Here is a 24,391-nt window from a genome sequence, read left to right as displayed (position 1 = left end):
TGCCCTTGAGCTGAATCTGTTGCAACAAAAAAAATTATATACAAACAAAAACATTAACGAAAAAAGAACAACGACAACAACAACAACTACAACCACCACCACCACCACAACAACAACAGCAACAACAACCAAACATACAACCATGGCTAATATCACTGAAAGAGCCCAGCAAAATCAACTGTAACAAAAACAAGGTCGACCAGATTAAGAACAAGAATAACAATTACGAAAATAGTTGTTTAGGCAGGACCAGTATAGCGCCAGTAATAATAATAATAATAATAATAATAATAATAATAATAATAATAATAGTAATAATAGTAATAATAGTGGTAGTGGTGGTGATGGTGGTGATAGTAGTGGTAGTAGTAGAAGTAATAGTAGTAGTAGTAGTAGTAGTAGTAGTAGTAGTAGTAGTAGTAGTAGTAGTAGTAGTAGTAGTAGTAGTAGAAGAAGAAGATGAAGAAGAAGAAGTAGTAGTAGAAGTAGTAGTAGTAGTAGTAGTAGTAGTAGTAGTAGTAGTAGTAGTAGTGTAGTATGAAGAACAAGAACAAGAACAAGAATAACAATTAAATTACCTTATTCCTACCAAGACAAAATTTTCTGTGCAATTTCATAAAAGCTTCCAACAATTCCACATCAATACAAACACAATACCAATAAGTAGAGTCGCAAAAAGGACAACATATATATAGAAAGAAACTACTTCATAATAATCTACTCTTCAGTTTATATGCCACTTAAGAGCCCCTGACGATAGCAACACAAGGACCTACTCAACACAACAACAACACAAACACCAGCAGTAGATCTTTGAAACATCCTTACGTAGTGACTCGGCGCGTTCAACTCCACCTCCACCACCACCACCTCATCCACCACAACCAATACCAACACCACCACCACCACCCTCAGTATCATCTCCAGCTCCACCAACTCACCCACCTCCACCACGATCATCATTGGTACTATCTCCACCTCCTCCTCCACCACCTCCACCAGAATGCTAAACCGGTTATTGCAAGCAGCCCAGCCAGTCAGTCAGAAAGCGAGCCTCAACGCCCCCCCCCCCCCGCCACCCCACCCGCCTAAGGGCCTGGACACAAACATACACACACACACACACACACACACACACACACACACACACACACACAGAGAGGCAAGGTAAAAGCAGGAGTAGAGTGGTCAGGTGTGTGCTTGGGAGGGGTGGGGTGGGGGGATTAGGAGGAGGAGGAGGAGGAGGAGGAGGAGGAGGAGGAGGAGGAGAGGTACTGCCCTGAGGTAATGTTATGGCGAGAAGAGGGTGGAGCTGGAGGAGGAGGAGGAGCTGGAGAAGGAGGAGGAGGAGAAGGAGGGATGAGGATGACTGGAGATTTTCCATTATACTTCTTCAATGGCATGCGAGGATTGGAGGAGGAGGAGGAGGAGGAGAAGGAGGAGGAGGAGGAGGAGGAGGAGGAGGAGCTATCATTTTTTACTCTTTCTTTTGCTAGATGTTCTTTTGAATGGGGTGCTAATATAATTGATGGGAAAAGGAGGAGGAGGAGGAGGAGGAGGAGGAGGAGGAGGAGGAGGAGGAGGAGATGGAGATGAAGATGATGATGATGATGATGAAGAAGAAGAAGAAAAAGAAGAACAAGAACAAGAACAAAAATAACAAGAAGAACAAGAACAAGAACAAGAAGAAGAAGAAGAAACAATAAAAAAAGAAAAAGAAAAAGGAAAAAAAAACACTTATAACAAAAACCAAGAAAAAAAGAAACAGGAAAAGAAATCAAATATATAAGAGAAAAACAACACCTTGAGAGAGAGAGAGAGAGAGAGAGAGAGAGAGAGAGAGAGAGAGAGAGAGAGAGAAAGAAAAAGAGAGAAAGAGAGAGAACCCCTTTTATGTGTGTGTTTATAGGGTCAAGTCATGTGCTTTATGTGTTGCGAGGATGGTGTGAAAAAACCCTAAAGTGGAAGACTCATGACCAACAGCTGCGGGTAACGTTAGTGGCGAGGGTGTGGGTGTGGGTGTGGCGAGCTGTGATGAGGCGCGGGATGTGGATCAAGGCGACGTGTGTGTGTGGGGAGTGGGGGGGGAGGTGTGTGGGGGGGAGGTATGTGTGACTGTGTGGGTGGGAGGTGGGGTGGGGGGCATGTATGTGTGACTATGTGTTTGTATCTGTGTGTGCATTAACTGTTTTAGGTGACGTTAAGAGGAAAACCTACCCATTTCTGAAACTGGGGAAGGTTTTGTAATAGATAGCTAGATAGATGAATAGACAGATGGAGGGATAGATGAATGGATATATAGATAGATGGATGGATAATGATAGAAAATGTGTGTAGCTTATTTAAGTTAATGAATGGGTGAGATAGGCATAAAACAGAAGAAAATGGGAAGATAAATGATCAAAAGCGATGCAGTTTGTGATTTTAGTATGATTCAAGATTTTAGTATGATTTAGTGTGATTTTTAGTATTTAGGAATAACCACTGGAGAAGTATAATTAAGTTACTGTATATGTGTGCGAGTGTAATAAACAGGAGAATACAATATGTGTAGGTGAATGAATCTGTCTTGCGAAAGTTTGACAGTGAAAATAATGGAAACAGTTGAAAATATATGTAACAAGGCTTTGAAGAATACGGTTATTACTACAACTATTATTATTATTATTATTATTATTATTATTATTATTAGACAGTGCAATTGGTGTAGCAGGAAGAGCACAAACACAATAACACACACCGGAACCATAATTAAAGATAAAATGAATAGCGGAAAAGATGAATTAAGAAAACACTGAAGTCCTAACAAAGTGAAAGGATTAAGCACAAAAAAAAAAAAGAATCAGAATGAGAGAATAGTGACAATCATATATATTTAAACAATGTGAGGATTCAATACAGACTGAAAGAGTAATTATATAAGACGACAATACCGGGGCATGAAAATGGAATGAACGCTCGACATAAATGCAATGCGAACTTCAATAGGCAGATAAGAACATAAGAACATAAGAACGTAAGGAGTGTATACAGGCACACAAAAAAATGGAAAAAAAAAGAAATGCACGATACCTCACTGGCCTCAACGGTAATATAGAGTGATCTTTCCCTCTTTCCTTTCCTTTCCTTTCCTTTCCTTTCCTTTCCTTTCCTTTTCCTTTACAGCCCTTCTTCCTACCCTCTTTCCTTTTTTTTCCCTCTCCTTCCTTTCTTCCTCCCCTCTTTCTCCCTCTTCTTCACATCTTTTCCTCTTTCCTTTCATATAATTTCCTTTCCTTTTCCTTTACAGCCCTTCTTCCTACCCTCTTTCCTTTTTTCCCCCTCTCCTTCCTTTCTTCCTCCCCTCTTTCTCCCTCTTCTTCACATCTTTTCCTCTTTCCTTTCATATAATTTCCTTTCCTTTTCCTTTACAGCCCTTCTTCCTACCCTCTTTTCTTTTTTTTCCCTCTCCTTCCTTTCTTCCTCCCCTCTTTCTCCCTCTTCTTCACATCTTTTCCTCTTTCCTTTCCTTTCCTTTCCTTTTCCTTTACAGCCCTTCCTACCCTCTTCCGTTTTTCTTTCCCTCTCCTCCCTTTCTTTCCCCCTCTTCTTCACATCTTTTCCTCTCCTTACCCTCTCTCTCCTTCTCTATCCTTTCTTCTGTAGTGTATTATTGCATTCTCCTAAGAGCCTGTATTGTTAAACATATCGACACCAAAGTTCGCCTGCTCCAAAAGCCTCTCGTAGAAGTTCCTGGGATTTTCATGGCCTGTTTATTAGAGTTCTTAGTTATTGCTTTACACGAAGAAAAGAAGACAAAAAGTGCAATTCCAGATAGATTAGTAAAAAAGGAAAAAAAGGGAAAGAAGGCAGAGAAAGGAAGAGAAAGAAGAGATGTGACAAACCCCCAATGAAAGCCCGGTTAATCTTCTTCGTGGTCTTGGGTTATAGTTGCAGTGGGAACCTGAGATGATTAAAAATAAGGACCAATGGAATACTGAGCTGATTTGGATGAGACAAGTAAATGATGAACGCTGCTTGAACATGAATAGGACGAAGAAAAGGAGATAAGAAGAAGAAAAAGCAAGTAAACAGGAAAAGAAAAAGACAAAAAAGTGAAATTCCAGATACATTAGTAATATATGAAGGAAAAAGAGAAAAAAGGAAAGAAGGCAGAGAAACAGGAAAGGAAGAGAAAGAAGAGATATGAGAAAATAATTAAAGAAGTAGGATTTATCTATCATACGCATTAGATCGAACATTGTATAACGCGCAGAGAACAAGCATCGGGGGTGAGCAGGTGATGTATAGGTGAGCTGTGAAGGTTAGTTAGGGGAGGATGCTGGGTGGACATTGCCTGACACCCTTCCGGCCTTTGTATGTGGGAGTGAACAGCGAATATGTGTGTGCGTGTGTGTGTGTGTGTGTGTGTGTGTGTGTGTGTGTGGAGGTCAGACTCAGCAGTATAGATCTGGAGACACGACACCAATACTAATTAAAAGGTGTGATGATGCGCTCTCTCTCTCTCTCTCTCTCTCTCTCTCTCTCTCTCTCTCTCTCTCTCTCTCTCTCTCTCTCTCGTTTTCATTATACAAAATACTTTTCACCAATTATCCTTTTTTTTCAACATTCTTTTTGCCCTTCGATTAGTCATCTTCCTGTTTAACACACACACACACACACACACACACACACACACACACACACACACACACACACACACACACAGCTACTCACTGTAAGTTGTTATCATCCCTTCCCTCTTCCTGCTTCCTCCTTATCCTCATCCTCATCCTCCTCTTCCTCCTCTCAGCTCGTGTAATCCAGATATATTTTAGAGTCAGGAAACACTTCATTGGGACTAATCTCGTATAGTGTGTGTGTGTGTGTGTGTGTGTGTGTGTGTGTGTGTGTATAACACACACACACACACACACACACACACACACACACACACACACACACACACACACACACACACACATACACACAGGCAATACGAAAATGAGAGAGAGAGAGAGAGAGAGAGAGAGAGAGAGAGAGAGAGAGAGAGAGAGAGAGAGAGAGAGAGAGAGAGAGAGAGAGAGAGAGAGAGTATTACACAACAATGATACACCCTTTACGTTTTTTCACACACACACACACACACACACACACACACACACACACACACACACACACACACACACACACACACACACAGACACGCAGGTGGGTTGGGGGGGAGGGGAGGTCGTCACCCCTCCCCCCTCCTCCCCCTATTCTGTCCCTTGATATGACCTCGCCCCTTCCTCTCCTCTCTTCCTCTCCTCTTCCTCCGCTCTTTCCTTCCACCCGCTCTTCCTTCCTCCACTTCTTCCTCCCTGCTCCTCCACCCTGGGATGATGACTTCTCAGTGTCGTCTCTCTCTCTCTCTCTCTGAAGGATGATAAGGATGAAAGGGAAGAGACGAATGGATGAAAGGTAAGAGAGAGAGAGAGAGAGAGAGAGAGAGAGAGAGAGAGAGAGAGAGAGAGAGAGAGAGAGAGAGAGAGAGAGAGAGAGAGGAGGAGGAGAAAGGAGGAGGAGGAGGATGAAGAGAAGGAGAGAAGAAGAATCAAGTAAACAGGAAAGGAAGAAGACAAAAAGAGCAATTATTAGCAAGCTAGTAATTAAAGAAGGAAGGAAGGAGAGGAGATGAAAAAGAATGAAGAACGAGAGAATGCAGAAAGGTAAAAAGAAGGAAATAAGAAGAGTAATAAAGGAGTAAATAAGTAAAAAGAGGAAATAATAAACATCACTCATAAACAGAAAGAAAGGAAAGAAGGAAGGAACGTGGAAGCGAAAGAGAAAACGAAGAGGAGAAAGAGAAAGTGAGAAAGGAAGTTCGTAGCGAAGGAGGGAAGGAAGGAAAGAAGGAAGAGAGGAAAGCAGAGAGAGAAAGGGGAGAAGAGACGAGGAACTTAGGGAGATAAGAAAGAAAGTAAATAAGAAATAATGTTAATAAAGTAGGAAGGAAAGAGGAGAGAAAGGAAAGAGGAGGAAGAGGAGGAGGAAAGAAGAGGAATAAGTGAATGAGAAGTAAATGAAGTAAGAAGAGCATTCATATACAAATTAATAAGGAAGGAAGGAAGGAAGGAAAGAAGAGAGGAAGGAAAATGGAGGAGGAAGAAAAGAAGGAGAGAAGGGGAAATAGGAAATTAGTAATAAAACAAAAAAAAAAAGCAATCATAAATAAGTTAATAAGGAAAGAAGGAAGGAAAAAGGAGAAGAAGGAAAGTGGAGGAGAGGAGAAGGAGAAAAGACGGAGAAAGAGAGAAAGGAAGTAAAAAGGAGACATTATAAGAGAACTATTAATGAAAGAACGAATAAATAGGGAAAGAAAGCAAAGGAAAAGGAAGAGGAAGAGAAGAGAGAAGAAGGAAAAGTGATGGAGGAGGAAGAGAGAGAAAAAGGAGAGAAAAGATATAAACAAACACATAAAGAAATAAGTAATAACAACAATGATAAGGAAGGAAGGAAGGAAGGAAGGAAGGAAGGAAGGAAGGAAGGAAAGAAGGGAAGAAGGTAAGCGGAGTGATGGAGAAGGAAGAGAGAGAAAAAGAAGGAGAGAAAAGATATAAACAAACACATAAAGAAATAAGTAATAACAACAATGATAAGGAAGGAAGGAAGGAAGGAAGGAAGGAAGGAAGGAAGGAAGAGAGGAAGGAAAGCGGAGGCGACCCTGATGTCTTGTGATAAATCTGTTCAACTGTCCTTCACCTGTGTGCTAATTAACTCCTCAGGTGCAGCATCCCAATGACCTCTCTCTCTCTCTCTCTCTCTCTCTCGTATAAGTAAGTAGGCAGTTTATGTTTGTTTATTTAAATTTCTGTTTGTATTTAAATGTGTCTGTCTGTGTCTATGTCTGTTTGTGCTGATCTTTCTTTCTTTATTTTTATATTTTTTTCTTTCATTCATTCATTCATTCTTTCTTTTCTCTTTTTTTCATTCTTTCTACCTGTCTATCTGTCTCTCTGTCTGCCTGTCTGTCTTTCTCTCAATCTCTGTATCTATTTATCTATTTCTCTATCTGTCTCATGAACGGAAACGAAAGGTTAGGAAAACAGGAAACGGGAAACGGATAAAGGAAACCAGAAACACAAGAAAACTATAAAAGAAGAACATCAGAAAAAAGAATGAAACAAGTATAGAACAGGAAATGAGGACAAGAGGAATAGGGTGGAAGGAGAGGAAGGGGGAGAGGAGGAGAGAGAGAGAGAGAGAGAGAGAGAGAGAGAGAGAGAGAGAGAGAGAGAGAGAGAGAAAGCAGAGACAAAACAAGCATATATAAACAAGGAAAATATCATAGAGAATGGAAAAATATATCACCACCGTCCAAGACTAGGAAAGAAAAAGAGAAGAAAGGAAAGGAAGTGAGGAAAAGTACGGAACGAAGGAGGATGGACACGTTGGAAAGGATGTGACGAATGGACTTCTAGAAATAATGAAAATACTCTCTCTCTCTCTCTCTCTCTCTCTCTCTCTCTCTCTCTCTCTCTCTCTCTCTCTCTCTTCTGTGGTGTGTGAGAGAGAGAGAGAGAGAGAGAGAGAGAGAGAGAGAGAGAGAGAGAGAGAGAGAGAGAGAGAGAGAGAGAGAGAGAGAGAGAGAGAGAGAGAGAGAGAGAGAGAGAGAGAGAGAGAGAGAGAGAGAGAGAGAGTAAGGCAGGCGTGGTTATATGCCTGGAAGCCATGACCTTGCTTAAGAGCGCGCGCGCACACACACACACACACACACACACACACACACACACACACACACACACACACACGCACAGATGAGGCATGCTAATTAACAGACACTCAAACACTTCATTAATTTCACACATACACATATACACACATGCACACCTACATCCATCCGTACACACACACACACACACACACACACACACACACACACACACAGTCTGTCCTAGAGGAATGTGGGGCACCTTAACCTTTACTTGCACACACACACACACACACACACACACACACACACACACACACACACACATACACACACTCCCTCCGCCCCTCCCCCCTAGACACACACCCTCTTCCCTCCCACCTCTTACACACACACACACCCTTGCCCCTCCTGTCCCTTCCCGTCCACCCCCGGAGACAGTATCTGGAGGGAGAGCGGGGCGGGGCGTGATGGAGGGACTGGAGCAAGCAAGGGAGCCCACAAACACGACTCGATGCCTTGACGGAGAGTTAGGTTGTCTTAGTGAAGAATCAGGGCATCATAGAGAGGATTGGAATGTCTTTGCAAGCGAGGGTTGGAAAGAAGGACTAGTTTGATTTGCAGTGTTTGAATACAAGAAGAAAAAAAGCGTGTTCAAGGCCGTATCAGAATGTCACAAGAAAGGGATTGGACTGTCTTCAATGCGATCGATAGTGATGAACATAATTAAAGGGTTTCAACGTGATTATGTGATTTATGTTTTTTTATTTGAGGTTTTATCAATATGCAATGAGAAAAGAAAGATAACTGAATTGTTTTGAATGCTGTTTAATCTTTCTAAACAGCATTAAATGGTTCTTAAAGTCACTATGTAATTTACGGTGCTTGAGTATAAAAAAAACACGTATTCGAGGCCTTATCAGCATATATACCACAAGAGGGGAATTGGATCGTCTTGAATGCGGTTTGACCTTTAGAAATATAATTAAAAGTTTCAAAAGTGATTATATAATTTTCAAGAGGATTAGAGACTATTATAAATTCACAATCTTTGAAAATAACTCAAGAACGGCTCAACAATCACAAAAAATAAGAATGGGATATCAGTAAAAGGGTGATTCCATAATTTACAAGAGGATTATAGATCTCATTATAAATTCCGTCTTGAAAACTAATTATGGTACCGTAAAAAAACGGCTCAACAATCACAAAAATAGGAATGGGATATCAGTAAAAGGGTGATTCCATAATTTACAAGAGGATTATAGATCTCATTATAAATTCCGTCTTGAAAACTAATTATGGTACCGTAAAAAGACGACTCAACAAGCATAAAAATAAGAATGTGGTATTAGTATAGAGGGTTCAGTTCTTACGAGGAGGATCTAATCTTGCTGCAGAGAGTCGGATCCTTATATACGATCTTTTTATACAGTCTATAAAGTTAATTCCAGAAACTTAAAAACGACTCAGCGATCATAAGAAAATAAGAATGTGATATCAGCAAAATGAGATTATATAATTTGTAAGACGATTATAGATATCAATATATATTTAGTCCTTAAATTTAATTACAGGACGTTAGAAGTCTCAATAATCATAAGAAATAAGAATGGGGTATTAGCAAATGGAGATTATATAATTTTCAAGACGATTATAGATGTCAATATATATTCATCGTCCTTAAATTTAATTACAGAATCTTAGAAGTCTCAACAATCATAGAAAATAAGAATGGGGTATCAGTAAATTGACCTATCTTTCGGCCACTCCTCCTGACTCTTTTGTAGGAGAAGATGGCGCCACTATATACACTTGCCTGCGCCATGATGAGCTGGGGCCGACGACCATCCAGGGCCCTCAAACAAACCTACCGGCGCTATAGGCGAAGACGTAAAAAAAATATAAAAAAATCAAAAGTGAGTAGCGGGCTTTTTTTTATTATTGTTTCCCTTCTTTTTTGCCCTTGAACAGTTTCCTATACTGTAAAAAAAAAAAGAAAGAAAGAAAGGGTTCATTTCGTACGAGGAGGATCTAATCTTGCCGCAGAGTGCCGGATCCTTTGCTATGAAGACTGGACGCGCTACAGAACACCCTTGACAAACACGACGGTCGCAGGGAAATGCCGAACGTTGCAAGTAATAACAGAAAAAAGATAAAAAAGTGAAAACATGTTATATTTCCAAAGAACTGAGCCAGATTTCGCTTTTTTGACTCTCTCTCTCTCTCTCTCTCTCTCTCTCTCTCTCTCTCTCTCTCTCTCTCTCTCTCTCTCTCTCTCTCTGGTGTTGTTGTTGTTGTTCTTCTTCTTCTTTTTCCTCCTTCTTCTTCTTCTTCTCCTGCACATACACACAAACACACACAAACAAACAAACAAATAAACACACAAACACGAAAATAAACAAACATATAAATAAATAAATAAACACTTTTAACTCATATTTCCTGTAACTTATTAACATTCTCTACATCGGTGTGGAGCGGAAGGTCGCGTCACAGGAAGCAAAACCAGAGAGACCCAGTGACATTGACGCACCACCAGTTCGTAGTAAGTAATGTCACCAGCCGCGTATACGAGAAGGTGAAGGCGATGGAGTAAGCATGAACGTGAAATGGGGAACGAAATGGAGTAGGCGAGGAAGCAGGAATGGACAGAACGAGTTTAGGTGAGGTAGAAAAGAACATTATGCCTTTTCCCCTTCTCTCTCTAACGGTAAAGGTGATAGAAGCAATGTGGATAATATATAAAGTGGTTAATACATAAAAAAAATATTGAATGGGGTAAATGAATGTATTAATGGGAATGTGGAAAGATGAGTGAATGAGTGATGATTGTATGAGTTTATTAGAAGATGAGAATTGGAAAGAGTATTATAAGTAAGAGGAAGAACATAAAAAGAAGAGCAAGTATGATGAGGAGGAGGTGAGGGAAGAGGAGGAGGAGGAACATAAGAAAAACATATAACCAGATAAAGAACAAGAACAAGAAAAAAGTTGAAATAAAGAAGTAAGCAAAAGAAAGAGGATGAAGAAAGAAAAAAAAGAGACGGAAGAGACAGAGAAGCAGAGAAAAATTACAAACAAACTCATAACACCAACACACACACACACACACACACACACACACACACACACACACACACACACACACACACACACACACACACACACACACACAAACAAACAAACAACGCGAAACGAACTCAACAACACCACCGGCCTCTCTACCTTCAAACAAACCTTAAACCACAAACAGAAACAAACACTTGACATCTCCGCCTCTCTAGTTAACCTTGGCAGGCCTCAGGAAAACTCTAGCGGCGTCAAGGTCCTCAGTGCTGTTTAGTGTGCCAGGCGAAGGAGGGGGTGAGGTCTGCTTGCTTTCGTTGGGGGGGGGGGGGGGTACGGTGTGGGGTGTTGTGAGGGGGGTGGAGGGGAGGGGGTGATTGTTTATGAGTCTATGAGGAGTCTGCATGTGTGTGTGTGTGTGTGTGGGTGGGTGGAGGGGGGAGAGAGAGGCTGTGTGTTTGTTAAGGTGAGAGAGTGTGTGTTAGTGTGTTTGTGTGCGTGTGTGTGAAGGGGTGAAGGTGAAGGATACTAATTCATACATATTTAAGTAAGTACCTCATTAAAATCAAAGCTGACACACAAAAAAGTAAGACCCAGTGAAAGAAAATAAGATAAACGAAGATATTTTTAGGGACTTCACCATCATCTTCTCCCACCAAAACCACCACCATCAACAACAACAACAACAATAACAACACCATTATCACCACCCAAAACAACAAAAAATAACGACAAGAGCAATATGATACAGTTCAGGCTCATCACACACCATAAGGAAGAAATAAAGAAAAGAAACCTACGACAATATCCAACTGAGAGAGAGAGAGAGAGAGAGAGAGAGAGAGAGAGAGAGAGAGAGAGAGAGAGAAAAGGAAAGAAAGAAAGAAAGAAAGATAGAAAGAGAAAAATGAAAAAAAGAAAATATGAAAGAAAAAGAAAGAAAAGAAAAAGAGCAAAGAAAGAAAGGCAGAAAGAAAAAAATGACAGGAAAATGAAAGAAAAATGAGAAAAAGAAAGAAAAAAGAAACGAGAGAGAGAGAGAGAGAGAGAGAGAGAGAGAGAGAGAGAGAGAGAGAGAGAGAGAGAGAGAGAGAGAGAGAGAAGAATGAAAGAAAGAAAAGAAAAAATGAAAGAAAAATGAAAGAAAAAGAAGAATGAAAGAAAAAGAAAAAAAAAGAAAATAAATAAAGATAGAAAAAATGAATGAAAAAGAAACAAGGAAATAAAATTATAGAAATAAAGAAAAGAGAAAGAAAGAAAGGAGAGAGAGAGAGAGAGAGAGAGAGAGAGAGAGAGAGAGAGAGAGAGAGAGAGAGAGAGAGAGAGAGAGAGAGAGAGAGAGAGAGTGTGTGTGTGAGAGGGGGGGAGGGGGGGGTGGAAGCGAGACATTTCCAAGTGTATCGCGGCCAAGGTCGAGCGGTGCAAGATCTTCCTCCCCTCGCTGAGCCTTGAGGTCCCGAAGTCACCCGCCCGTACACATTGGTGGGTAGTTGCTTCGCCAATTTGTACGCATCACCGAGACTTTAAACGGCTGGAATATGCTGGGTGATTTGTATGCCCATTCCAATTAGCACAAACTACACTATTGCGAAAGCTGAGCAGTGGCATAAGACATCAATTTTACAGAAACAAACACTTGACATCTCCGCCTCTCTACCTTCCAACAGGTGACCCATTAACCTTGGCAGGCCGCACCTCCCATAGAAGAAGTACGGAAGGAGTGCAAAAAAGAGGATGGGAGGAGTCAAAAAAACAAAAGAATGAGAGGAGTGGAAAAGGGAGGACGAGGAGTAAAAAATAAGAACGAGAGGAGTAAAATTAAATGAGGACAAGAGTTAAATAAGAGAAGGAGTGCACAAAAGGAGGATGGGAAGAGTTAGAAAAAGAAGAATGAGGGAAGTGGAAGAAAGAGAACGAGAGGAGTGAAAAATGAGAACGAGAGAAGTTCAATGAAAGGCGGACAAGAGTTAAATAAAAGGAGTGCAACATAGGAGTATGGGAGGATTTAAAAAAAGAAGAATGAGAGAAGTTGAGGAAAGAGGACGCGAGGAGTGAAAAATAAGAACGAGAGAAGTTAAATGAAATGCGGACAAGAGTTAAATAAAAGAAGAAGTGCAACATAGGAGGATGGGAGGATTTAAAAAAGAAGAATGAGAGGAGTGGAAGAAAGAGGACGAGAGGAGTAAAATATAAGAACGAGAGAAGTTAATGAAAGGCGGACAAGAGTTAAATAAAAGAAGTGCAACAAAGGAGAATGGGAGGAGTTAGAAAAAGAAGAATGAGGGAAGTGGAAGAAAGAGGACGAGAGGAGTGAAAAATACGAACGAGAGAAGTTAAGTGAAATTAGGTCAAGAGGAGTTAAACAAAAGAAGGTCGGGAGGAGTTAGGAAAAAAGTAAGACTTGCAGACTCCTTACGTTCTTATGTTCTTATATTCTTATGTAACACAAACACAATATACCTGATTAAACAATGCATTAATAACCCTCAGAGCGACACTAACTTACAACATCTAAAAACACAATCTCTACCCCAATAACACGTAACAAATAACAACTAATGGTTTAATAACACTCATACCAACACTAATATCATTCTTCAAATCGATCGCTTCCGCCATGACAGCGAGATCTCACTCACTCACTCGCTCAATCTCAGCCTCAGAGCGACACTAACTTACAACACCTAAAAACACAATCTCTACCCCAATAACACGTAAGAAATAACAACCAGTGGCTTAATAACACTCGTACCAACACCAATATCAGTCTTCTAATCGATCGCTTCCGCCATGGCAGCAAGATCTCACTCACTCACTCGGTCGGTCAATCTCAGCTTCCGGCGCGGGACAAAAACGCATCCACGCTTCATTGCCGCGGTCGCTAAGCAATAAAAGGGAAATAGTGAAGGCGTGCCTGCAAAAAGCGGTTGTTTATGTCTCCGGGCGGCTGCAGCGACGGGGTGTGATATCGTGTGATGTGGGGCAATGGTCATGTTGTTGCCAGCGTGTGACGGATGTTAGTTAGGCCGGGGTGAGTTGTGGGTTGTTTTGCCTCTACTACTACGGCTGCTATTACTACTGTTGCTACTACTACTACTACTACTACTACTACTATGACTACACCTGATGCTACTGCTACTGTTGCTATTACTACTACAACTATGAATAATGCTACTTTTCTTCATCTTCTTCTTCTTCTTCTTTTTCTTCTTCTTCTTCTACTACTACTACTACTACTGCTACAACGACAACTATGACTACACCTATACTGCTACCGTTACTACTACTACTACTACTACTACTACTACTACTACTACTACTACCATTCTCCTTTTCGCAAATAACAACAGCAACAATTACAAACAAATGAAAAAAATAAATATCAAAAATAAAAATGGAAAAAGAACAACAAGAACAACAATTATACAAAGACAAACCAACGAAGAAATAAACAACCACAACCACCACCACAACCACAACCACAACAACAACAACAACAGCACCCATCCATTACATGTCACTAGTAGCATTCCCTGCCCGAAAAGGAGTGGCCATTAAGGCATACCGTAATGATAACCGGGTGCCCGTGTCTCCTCCTCCTCCTCCTCCTCCTCCTCCTCCTCCTCCTCCTCCTCCTCCTCCTCTGCCTCTTCCCTTCCATCTTTACCTTTCCAATCCTCTACTTTCGCTCCTTTATTCTTCTTCCTTATTTTTCATCTCATTTTCCTCCTCGGTCTCCTCCTCCTCCTCCTTCTCCTCCTCCTCCTCCTCCTCCTCCTCCTCCTCTGCCTCTTCCCTTCCATCTTTACCTTTCCAATCCTCTACTTTCGCTCCTTTATTCTTCTTCCTTATTTTTCATCTCATTTTCCTCCTCGGTCTCCTCCTCCTCCTCCTTCTTCTCCTCCTCCTCCTCCTCCTCCTCCTCCTCCTCTTCCTCTTCCCTTCCATCTTTACCTTTCCAATCCTCTACTTTCGCTCCTTCATTCTTCTTCCTTATTTTACATCTCGTTTACCTTCTCCTCCTCCTCCTCTTCCTCCTCCTCCTCCTCCTCCTCCTCCTCTACTTTTTTCTCCACTTTTTTTTTTTTACATTTCCAGTCCCCTAATTTCTCTTCTTTTTTCCCTCTACCTTATTTTCAATCTCGTTCTTCTTCTATTTCTCCTCCTCCTCCTCCTTCTCCTCCTCCTCCTCCTCCTCCCATTTCTTTTCCTTCCTCCTTCACCTTTCTAATCACCAACTCTCTCTTCCTCCCTTTTTGCTCCACCTCCTCCTCTTTTCTTCTTATCCTCCTCCTCCTCCTCCTCCTCCTCTACCTAACATTGCCTCTACATCACATCCTTCTCCTCCTCCTCCTCTACCTCCCTCAACCTAACATTGCCTCTACATCTCCTCCTCCTCCTCCTCTACCTCCCTCAACCTAACATTGCATCTACATCTCCTCCTCCTCCTCCTCCTCCTCCTCCTCCTCCTCCTCCACTCGGGCTTTCCCTCCGGTTCAACTACCTGCCTCTGGGGTGTGCCTACAGGGATGGGTGAACAGGAGGGGAGAGGAGAGGGAGGGGAGAGAAGAGGGGAAGGTAGAGGGAAGAGGTAGAGATAGGGAATGCGAGAGGGAAGAAGAGGGTGAGAGAGAGGAGGGAGGGAGGTAAGAACGCAAGAATGAAAGAAGGGGAGAAGAGGAGGGGGGAGGAAAGATGGAGGAATGGGAGGGGAGGGAGAGGAACACAGGAAGGAGGAAAGGAGAGAAAGGAAGAGAGAAGAAAGAACGTGTGGGGAGGGTTGATAAAAGTGAGGGGAAAGGGAGAAGGGAAAAGAGAGAGAGGGAGAGAGAAAACACAAGAATGAGGGAAGTAGGGAAGGAAATGGAGGAGAAAATACAACCAAAAGAGGGGAGGGAAAGGGGAGGGAGAGAAAAGAAGAAAAAAAAACAATGAAGGAAGGAGGGAGAGAAGAGTGAATGATAAATAGGAGAGTAAAAAGGGAGATGGAAGAGATGAAGAAAGACAAGGAGGTATAGAGAAGATGGGAGAAGAAGAGAAGAGGAGCAGGGAGGGCGAAGAGGAGAGAGTAAAGAGAAAGAGGGGAGAAATGAAGAGACGAGAAGGTAAAGAGGAGGAGGAGGAGAGGATAGAAGAGTGGGAGGGAAGGAGAAAGAAAAATGAGGGAAGAAGAAGGAGGAGGAAGAGAGAAGAGGGGAGGGAAAAGGGGAGAAAAAAAGACAGAGGGAAGAAATGACGATATGAGAGAAGAAGAGAGAGAGAGAGAGAGGGAGAAGACGAGGGGAAGAGGAGGAGGAAGTAGAGGGAGGGAGGGAGGGAGGTTTAAAATTGTCCCTGATTGGAGGAAGAAGCGCCTGAGGGGGTGAAGATGAGGAGGTGCATGCAGGTAAATGACAGGTGGTGGTGGAGGTGGTGGTGGTGGTGGTGGTGGTGGAGGTGGTGGTGGTAGAGGACTAGAGAGAACCAATGTGATATAGTGGTGATGGTGGAGAAGGAAGAGTATACAGGTGTGGTGGTGATGATGTAGAGGTCACAGGTAAAGGTAGACAAAGGTAGATTGAGTAAGGTGAGGTGCAGGTTAACCCCTTGAATGCGGGTGTCCTACAGTTAGACCTCACCAAGCTACAGGAATGAGCAAAAAGTGGCTGTTACAATTCAATGAAGAAAAATGTAAAGTCCTGCACCATGGGAGGGGATATCCAGCACACCAATACAACATGGGAAACACTCCACTATCCACCACAGAGGCAGAGAAAGACCTGGGACTATATGTTACCAGGCTACCAGGGAAGGCCAAATCCGTGCCAATCGCAGCGAACGGGTTAAGGTGAGCAGATTGTAAAAGAAACACTCACGGCCGTATTGCTAAACCCAGCTTCACTATGCGATGTCAAGGTATTGCCAACTCAAATATCACTGGCGGCTTCTTAACTTCTTTTCGCCCTCCGATAAAGTTCATTCGTAGCGTTTTGAAGCCTAAAAACTATAGGAAGAAGTAGATTGGTAACCGGCAGACAGACCGACAAGCATTCAAAGCAAAAAACAACTACATATATACTTTTTTACAGTAAGGGAAGCGGCTCAAGGGCAACAAAAAGAAAGTGTAGAAAAAAAAGCCGGTTAATCGCTGCTCCTATAAAAGAGAAAAGTGAAGATTGGCCAAAAGGGAGGTCAATTTCGGGTGGAATTTACCAGTGTAGGGGATGAAAGAATGAAGATGCTGGTTAACTCTTGCATAAGGGGTTTGAACAGTATATATATAAGGATGAACTAGAGTAGAAAATCGTGTGAAGTGGGGCCGCGGGAGGAGGGAGGAGGCAGGCAGTTAACAAGCTCAGAATAGCAGTCAGCGTGAAAATATCCATAGAAGATAGAAAGAGAGGCAACATGGCGGCGGGATTTAAGAGGTAGAAGACTGTCAGTAAGAGGGAGCTCACAGACACATATAAATACAAACAAATATAGTAAAAGATAAAAAAAATAAACCAAATAAAGAAGACTAATACGCCATTACAATTGATGATAAAATATATGAAAGAAGTACAGATACCTAGATAAGGAAAGCACACAAGGGAAGAACGTAGAAGTAGAGGAGAAGAAGAATTGGATGACGTGAAAACAGTGAAGGGAAAATAGCGTAAAACAAAAAAGAAGAAGAAACAGAAGAAAAAAATGGATGAAAGTAAACCAGTGAAGGAAAGAACAGAGGAAGAAGAACACAAAAGAAGAACTATAAGAAGAAATAGACGAGATGACACACTTGACAGCAAAGGAAATAACATAAAAAAATAACATAAGAAAAAAAAACATGAGAAGTGGAATAGAAGAACGAAGTAAAGATAAAGGAAAGAACAGAAGGCAAAGAAAATAGAGCTAAATAAAGGATATGATAAAGAAAACACCACCACCACCACCACCACCACCACCACCAACAACAACAACAACAACAACAAGACGTGGATGCAGCAGAGGCAAAAACACGGATAATAACAGCTAAAGTATTACAATTTGACCTTTTCCACAGACCTTTCCTCCACTTTTCTCCTCCTCTCCATCATTCCCTCCTTTTCTGCCGTCCCTCCACCCCTCCCGTCCCTTTACGAACCTCTCCTCCTTTCTCTCTCTCTCTCTCTCTCTCTCTCTCTCTCTCTCTCTCTCTCTCTCTCTCTCTCTCTCTCTCTCTCTCTCTCTCTCTCTCTCTCTCTCTCTCAATCTTATCTCTCCATCCTTCCCTCTATACATCTCTCCCTCTCTCCACTTCTTCCTTGCATCCCTCCACCCCTTCCTCCACACCTCTGTCCCTCCTTTCCTCCTTCCATGCACCTCTTTTTCTCTCCACCCCTTCCTACCTCTCCTATTCTTCCTCCCCTCCTAACTGGCACTCCTCCACCTGCACTCCTGTTCTCCCTCCATCTCTCCTTCCCTCCCCTCTCCCCCCCCTCCCCCTCATCACCTATTGTCCACGTAATAAGCCACGTTATCCCCTGGGCAAAAGTCCCTCACTCCTTGCCTTCTTCTTCCCTTCCTCATCTTCGTACCCTCACCCTCTCATCTCTCTCCCTTCCATCCTTCTATTAGCTCCTCCTCTCCCTTCTTCACTTACGCCCTTACTCAGTCACCTTCCAGCTTATGAGTCTTCGTGGTCTTTCTCTCCCTGTCCCCTTTTCACCTATCTCCCTATCTCCCTTCCCATTCTTATCCCCTAGTATGAATCTCTATGTCCCTGTCTTTCTCTCTCCTCCTCCCTTCTGTCTCTCCCTCCCTCACTTCTCTTCTCCCCAACCTCCCAACCTAGTATGACTCTCTGTACTCCCCTTTCTGTCTCTCTCTCTCTCTCTCTCTCTCTCCCTCTCCATCCTGTTTCTCCCTCCCTCCCTCCCTCCCTCCCTTCACATTACTCTAACGCAGATGAAGGGAGAATGAGTATGCCAGTCTTCCTTCCAAGGGTAAATGAAGTTGAAGAAAGAAAGAAATAGAGAAAAAGAAAGAAAGAGTGAAAGGAGAAAGAAAGAAATTGGGAGAGATCACTAAGAAGGAAAATTAAGATATGAAATAAAAGGAGTAAATAAAGTTGAAGAAAGAAAACGGGGCGGAGCACTTAAGAGGATAATGAAAAGAAGAAAGCAATAAATAAGAGAGACAGAAGGACAGCGACAGAAAAAAAAAGGAAGAGAAAATGTTGTTGTTGTTGTTGTTGTTGTAAAAGGAGAAGAGCAACATCAATCACAACAACAACAATTAGAACAGAAACAATAACAACAATCAAAACATCAACAAAGGCAACACTTATCACAACTATATAATAACAACAAAACTACTACTACTACTACTACTACTACTACTACTACTACTACTACTACAAAAAAGTATAACCACAAGGACAAAAAGAACTACAACCACAACCACAAAAATGATTACAAAATTTAATATAGTAACGATAAAAACAACAAACAGCAAATCAACAACTATATCTACTACTACTACTATTACTACTACTACTACTACTATTACTACTACTACTACTACTACTTTTATTACTGACATTACAACAACAACAACAACAATCTCTATCCCCACCCACACCACCACCAACAACAACAACCAAAATTATATCAACAACCATCGTAGCAACAACCAAAAGAACAACAGCAACAACAACAGCAACAGGTAGTAGTGGTAGTAGTAGTAGCAGTAGGAGCAGCAGTAGATCAGTATAGTACCAGCTGTGAGGCGGGTACATCTTTTCCTATTGCAACACACCGCGGCGGGAATCCCTGAGCAAAAGGTTAATCATGAAGGAGTAGGTGTTTTTTTTTTTCATCTGCTTACCTGCATATAGCATCACAGGTGGACGGTCTCTTTCTCTCTCTCTCTCTCTCTCTCTCTCTCTCTCTCTCTCTCTCTCTCTCTCTCTCTCTCTCTGAATCTCCTCCTTCAATTCCTTCCTCTCTTCTTCCCTTTTTCAACTCCTCTTTATCCCCTTTCCACTACTCTTCTCCCTTCTTCTTTCTCTCCCTCCTCCTTCTCCTTCTCCCCCTCCTCCAATCACCTCTTCATCTTCCTCTTCCTCCCTCCTCCCTCCTCTCCCTCTTCCATCTCCTCGTCATTCTATTTTTCCTCCGTCCCTTCCTCCTCCTCCAACTTGTTGCACACCTGACCAGTCTAGAAAGAAGGAGGGAGGGAGTGAGGGAGGGAGGGAGAGAAGAGGAGGAGGGAGGGAGAGAAGAGGAGGAAGGAGGGAGGAGAGAGAGAGAGAGAGAGAGAGAGAGAGAGAGAGAGAGAGAGAGAGAGAGAGAGAGAGAGAGAGAGAGAGAGAGAGAGAGAGAGAGAGAGAGAGAGAGAGAGAGAGATGCAAAAAAAAATGGCCCAGAAGATACATCACGTCCCATCTACGCCTCGACCTAAATTGTTGTAGCTGTAAAATGCGCGGCGCTGAGAAACAAAATCGAATCGCACCATGAAAAAAAAAAAAAGGAGAGTTCGAATCCTTGAGAGAGAGAGAGAGAGAGAGAGAGAGAGAGAGAGAGAGAGAGAGAGAGAGAGAGAGAGAGAGAGAGAGAGAGAGAGAGAGAGAGAGAGAGAGAGTGTTTACCGATTATCAAGATTGTCTATAATGCTATCTTGCTTAATCCGTCTCTCTTTCCTCCTCCTCCTCCTCCTCCTCCTCCTCTACCTTCCCCTTCTATACTCCTCTTCTATTCCTCCTTCTTTTCCATCTTCCTTTCTTCTCCTCCTCCTCCTGCTCTTCCAACTACTTCTACTTCTCCTCCTTCTCTTTCTCCTCAACCACCTTCCCCTTTTCCTCTTCCTCATCATTCCCTTCTTTCTCAATAGTCCCCTTCTCCTCCTCCTCTTCTTCCTTCTCCTTCCCCTTTTCCTCTTCCTCATCATTCCCTTCTTTCTCAATATTCTCCTTCTCCTCCTCCTCCTCCTCTTCTTCTTCCTTCTCCTAGTGGTGCAGCGTGAGGGAAAGGAGAGACGGAGGAGGAGGAAGAGGAGGAGGAGGAGGAGGAGGAGGAGGAGGAGGTATACGTGTTGTTAGGATGACGAGGAAAGGTGTGTCATTACAGGTAATTAACGAGATGGCACTAACCTGGAGGGAATGACGGGAGAGAGGAGGAGGCGGAGGAGGAGGAGGAGGAGGAGGAAGATCTCATGGTGTGTCTCCTCTCCGTCTCTCTTCCTTTTCTTCCTTTCTTTGTTTTTAGTTTTTATCTTTATATTTTGACACTTTTTTTTGTTTTGTTTCGTCCACTTTTTGTCTCCTTTTTATTTTCTTTATTTTTTTTCCTTTATATCTCTAACTTTTTTGTCACTTTTGTTTTGTTTTGTTCACTTTCTCTTTTTTTCTTTCTTTATCACCTTTTTTTCACTGTTTTTTTTGTTATTTTCTTTCTCCTCTTCAGTTTTTTTTTTTTATATATTTCTTTCTCCTCTTTTTCACTGTTTATGAGGTTCGTTTTTCTTCTTTGGTCTCCTCTATTTCTCCCTTCTTTTTTCACTGTTTTCTTTTCTCTCTTTTGCTTTTCACTGTTTATGAGAAATGTGCTCCTTTGATTTGCTTTTTTTTTCACTTTCTTCGCTTCTCTGCACTTTTTTTATAGTATAGTGTTTCTTTAATTATCACTCGTATTAGTTAGGCATCACTATTTCACTGTAAGCCTTTTTTTTATTATTCTTTTTTGTCACTGCTAATAAATGCAACGAGTGGAAAGTCATCAATCTCTCTCTCTCTCTCTCTCTCTCTCTCTCTCTCTCTCTCTCTCGTCACTGCAACAATCGAGTGTGTTTCTCTTTCCCTCTCACTGTGTTTACGTTTACCACCATCTCTGCCTCTCGCCTCCTCTGGTTCCGTTTCACCCTCCCTCTCCCTCTCTCCCTCCCTCTCACCTGTCTATACTCTGCCTTCGTCCTCTGCTGGCACCCTCCTGCTCCGACTCCCTCCCTCCCTTCTGCTTGTTCCTCTGCTATCTCTTTCTCTCAGTAGCGGTTTCTCTCTTTAGTAAGTTGATATGCTTATGTTTATCACTGTCAATAATAGATTTTCATTATTTATTTTTCTCTTTCGTCCATTTCCCTTCCTTCAGCTTGTTTCTCCTCTTTATCTCTCTCTCAGTATAGCGGTTTCTCTCTTTAATAAGTTGATGTGATTATGTTTGTCACTGTTACTGGACGACATCTTTATTTATTTGTATTTCTTTTGGTTTATGTTGTTGTTTTTTGGAATGTTTTAATGTCGTCTTCCAAGGGTGTGGTTGTTGTTGTTGTTGTTGTTGTTGTTGTTTTCGATCACCTGCTGTGTCTCAAGTTTTCCAGGTGTGAGGTTGTGGGTTTTTTTTGTTGTTGCCGATCAGCTTTCCAGGGCTGAGGTTGTTGTTCTTTTTGTTATTTTCGGTCACCTCTTGTTGTTTCCTTCCGGCCGAATCACACGTACTGACCCCACGGAGTTGTAACCTCAATCTCCGTCCACACACACACACTCTCACATATACACACACACACACACGCACACACACACCACAAACGGGTCCTCCTCCTTCTCCTCCTCGGCCTCGTACAAACACCTCGACGCGGCTCTTCACCTGCGCGAAACACACCTGACGTGACGCAACCACAAACGAGAAGTGACTGGCATCGTTACTTTCCCGTGTTTCGCCTTTCCTTTTTGTTTTTTTGTTTCTTTTCCTCCTGCCTGACCAGTGTGTTCCGAGCGGAGGGTCACCACGCACCTCCTTGCAGCCGTCACCGCACACACCAACTGACGGACTGCACTGCTGCCACCCGCGTCCCAGCCACCTCCTCGCTGCCACCTCCACCCCTCCAACCTTTCCACCCCTCCACCCTCGCCCTCTCCTGGCTTCGCTGCCCACCTCCAGATTCCACCATCACCACCGTCTCCTCCACCTCGGTTCACCTTCCCCGATCCCCGTACGCTAAGTCTCTAACTTTTCCACCTACATCAATTTCGGTTACATCTTCTCTATAACTCAATGAAAGCGTTTAAGAGCCAATTTTACAGTCCAGCACAGTGGCTTCGTAATCGCCCGAACCTAACTACTCAATCTTCTACACTCCACAATGGTTAGGTTTTCAATGCAACACCGGAAACACAAGAGAATTCCCGTATATGGTTTCCTCAACTTTCTTAACTTAATTATGAATACCAAACACTACACAACGAATTTTCGAAGTCTTTGGTATTGGTTGGGGGGCTTACTAATCCATCATGGCGAACTGTGAAAGTGGCCCTAAGAAGATGAGCCTAAATCTTTGCCGCTGTGCCATAGAGAGAGAAAGAGAGAGAGAGAGAGAAACTGCAGTCAGGCGTTTGGTAAAGGGAAGGGTTACATTTTTTGCTCCCTGGGAAAGCGGAGCGAAGGGATTGGTGATGGTGGAAGCGGGTAACCATGACTAACCTTTTCCCTACATCCTCCAGTGGGCTGTAGAGAGCGAAAATTCAATTAGACGCGTTGTATAGGGGGAAAAGTTGCAGAAGTTCATCTTACTGAAGGCGAAGCGAAGTGAAGGTGTTGTTGATGACCGACTTATCTATATTCTTAAATGCTGCTAAATACTTCCAATAGGTTATAGAGACCTCGACATTTCAGTAAGACGCGATGTAGGGGAATAGCCGCAAAAGTTTATCTTACTGAAGGCGAAGCGAAGTGAAGGTGTTGATGGAGATGCCTGACTTCTTATATACTTACTCTTATTTGCTGTTTAACGCTTTCAAATTGTCATAGAGGGAAAATACAGCCAAAGTAATGTAGATGGAAAAGTTGCATAAGTTTAGCGTACGGTGAGGCGTACGGAAGGAGGAATGAATTGAAGGTTTTGCTAGAGATGACTGACCTCTTCTCTACGTCCTCTTACATGCTCTTTATCGCTTTCAAGGGGATATAGGAAGGGAAAATACTGTCAGAATCGATGTAGGGGGAACAGTTCCAAATATTCAGCGCACGAGGAACATAAAACGAACTTGTCGTGGTGAATTTGGGGGTGGACAACGATGACGGAACTCTTTTGTACATCCTCGCATCTTATGTCAAACGCTTTCATTGCGTCACAGAGGGAAAATGCAGATAGACGTGATGTAGGGAGAAAAGTTCCAGAGATTTAGCTTACGGGGATCGTGGAATATGAAGCGAGGTGGAGATGATGATGGAAGTGGACAGTTGACTAATTCTCTTATATGCTGTTAAACGCTTTCATAGTAGCCAGAAGTGAAGCATGGAAAAAGTTGCATAATTTTAGCTTACGGGGATCGGGGAAGGTGATGCGAGGTGGAGATGATGGTGGAAGTGGACAGTAACTAATCTATTGACTAATTTATCTTATATGCTATTAAACGCTTTCATTGTAGCCAGAAGTGAAGCATGGAAAAAGTTGCATACATTTAGCTTACGGGGATCGGGGAAGGTGAAACGAGGTGAACGTAGTAATGGACCTGGCAACGATGATTAACTTCTTATATAATCCTCACACCTTAACCGTCTAGGGTCCCCATTACGACTATATTCCAAGGCCACAGAAAAGATTAACCGGGTTCCAATGTGTGATTTTCCCGTGTAAGGTGCAGAAGCCGGGTAAAACTATCACTAGGATCACAGAACAGTTCGTGAAAATCCCAGCAAAATCTACGAGAGGCTT

At 42.4% G+C, this 24,391-nt stretch overlaps 1 protein-coding gene across 6 annotated transcripts in view; it reads right to left on the bottom strand.

Moving 5' to 3' along the window:
- Positions 1 to 22,565, bottom strand: part of LOC126987966 (mucin-19-like) — a 207,597-nt gene extending 185,032 nt beyond the window's left edge. Inside the window, exons 1-2 of one of the 6 annotated variants that reach the window (XM_050845640.1) lie at positions 22,471 to 22,565; positions 20,835 to 21,432 (exon numbers count right to left, since the gene is read on the bottom strand). The gene's annotated coding sequence lies outside the window, so the exon portion shown is untranslated. Of the gene's footprint in view, positions 1 to 20,834; positions 21,433 to 22,323 lie in introns of all 6 variants that reach the window. The other 5 variants (XM_050845638.1, XM_050845646.1, XM_050845641.1 and 2 more) reach the window with 5 other exon arrangements.
- Between the last annotated feature and the right edge of the window lie 1,826 nt (positions 22,566 to 24,391).

Source organism: Eriocheir sinensis, chromosome 67 (genome assembly GCF_024679095.1).
Source record: "Eriocheir sinensis breed Jianghai 21 chromosome 67, ASM2467909v1, whole genome shotgun sequence".
Classification (NCBI taxonomy): domain Eukaryota; kingdom Metazoa; phylum Arthropoda; class Malacostraca; order Decapoda; family Varunidae; genus Eriocheir; species Eriocheir sinensis.
Note: the sequence above shows the minus strand (reverse complement) of the source record. Positions and strands in the feature narration are given on the sequence as shown.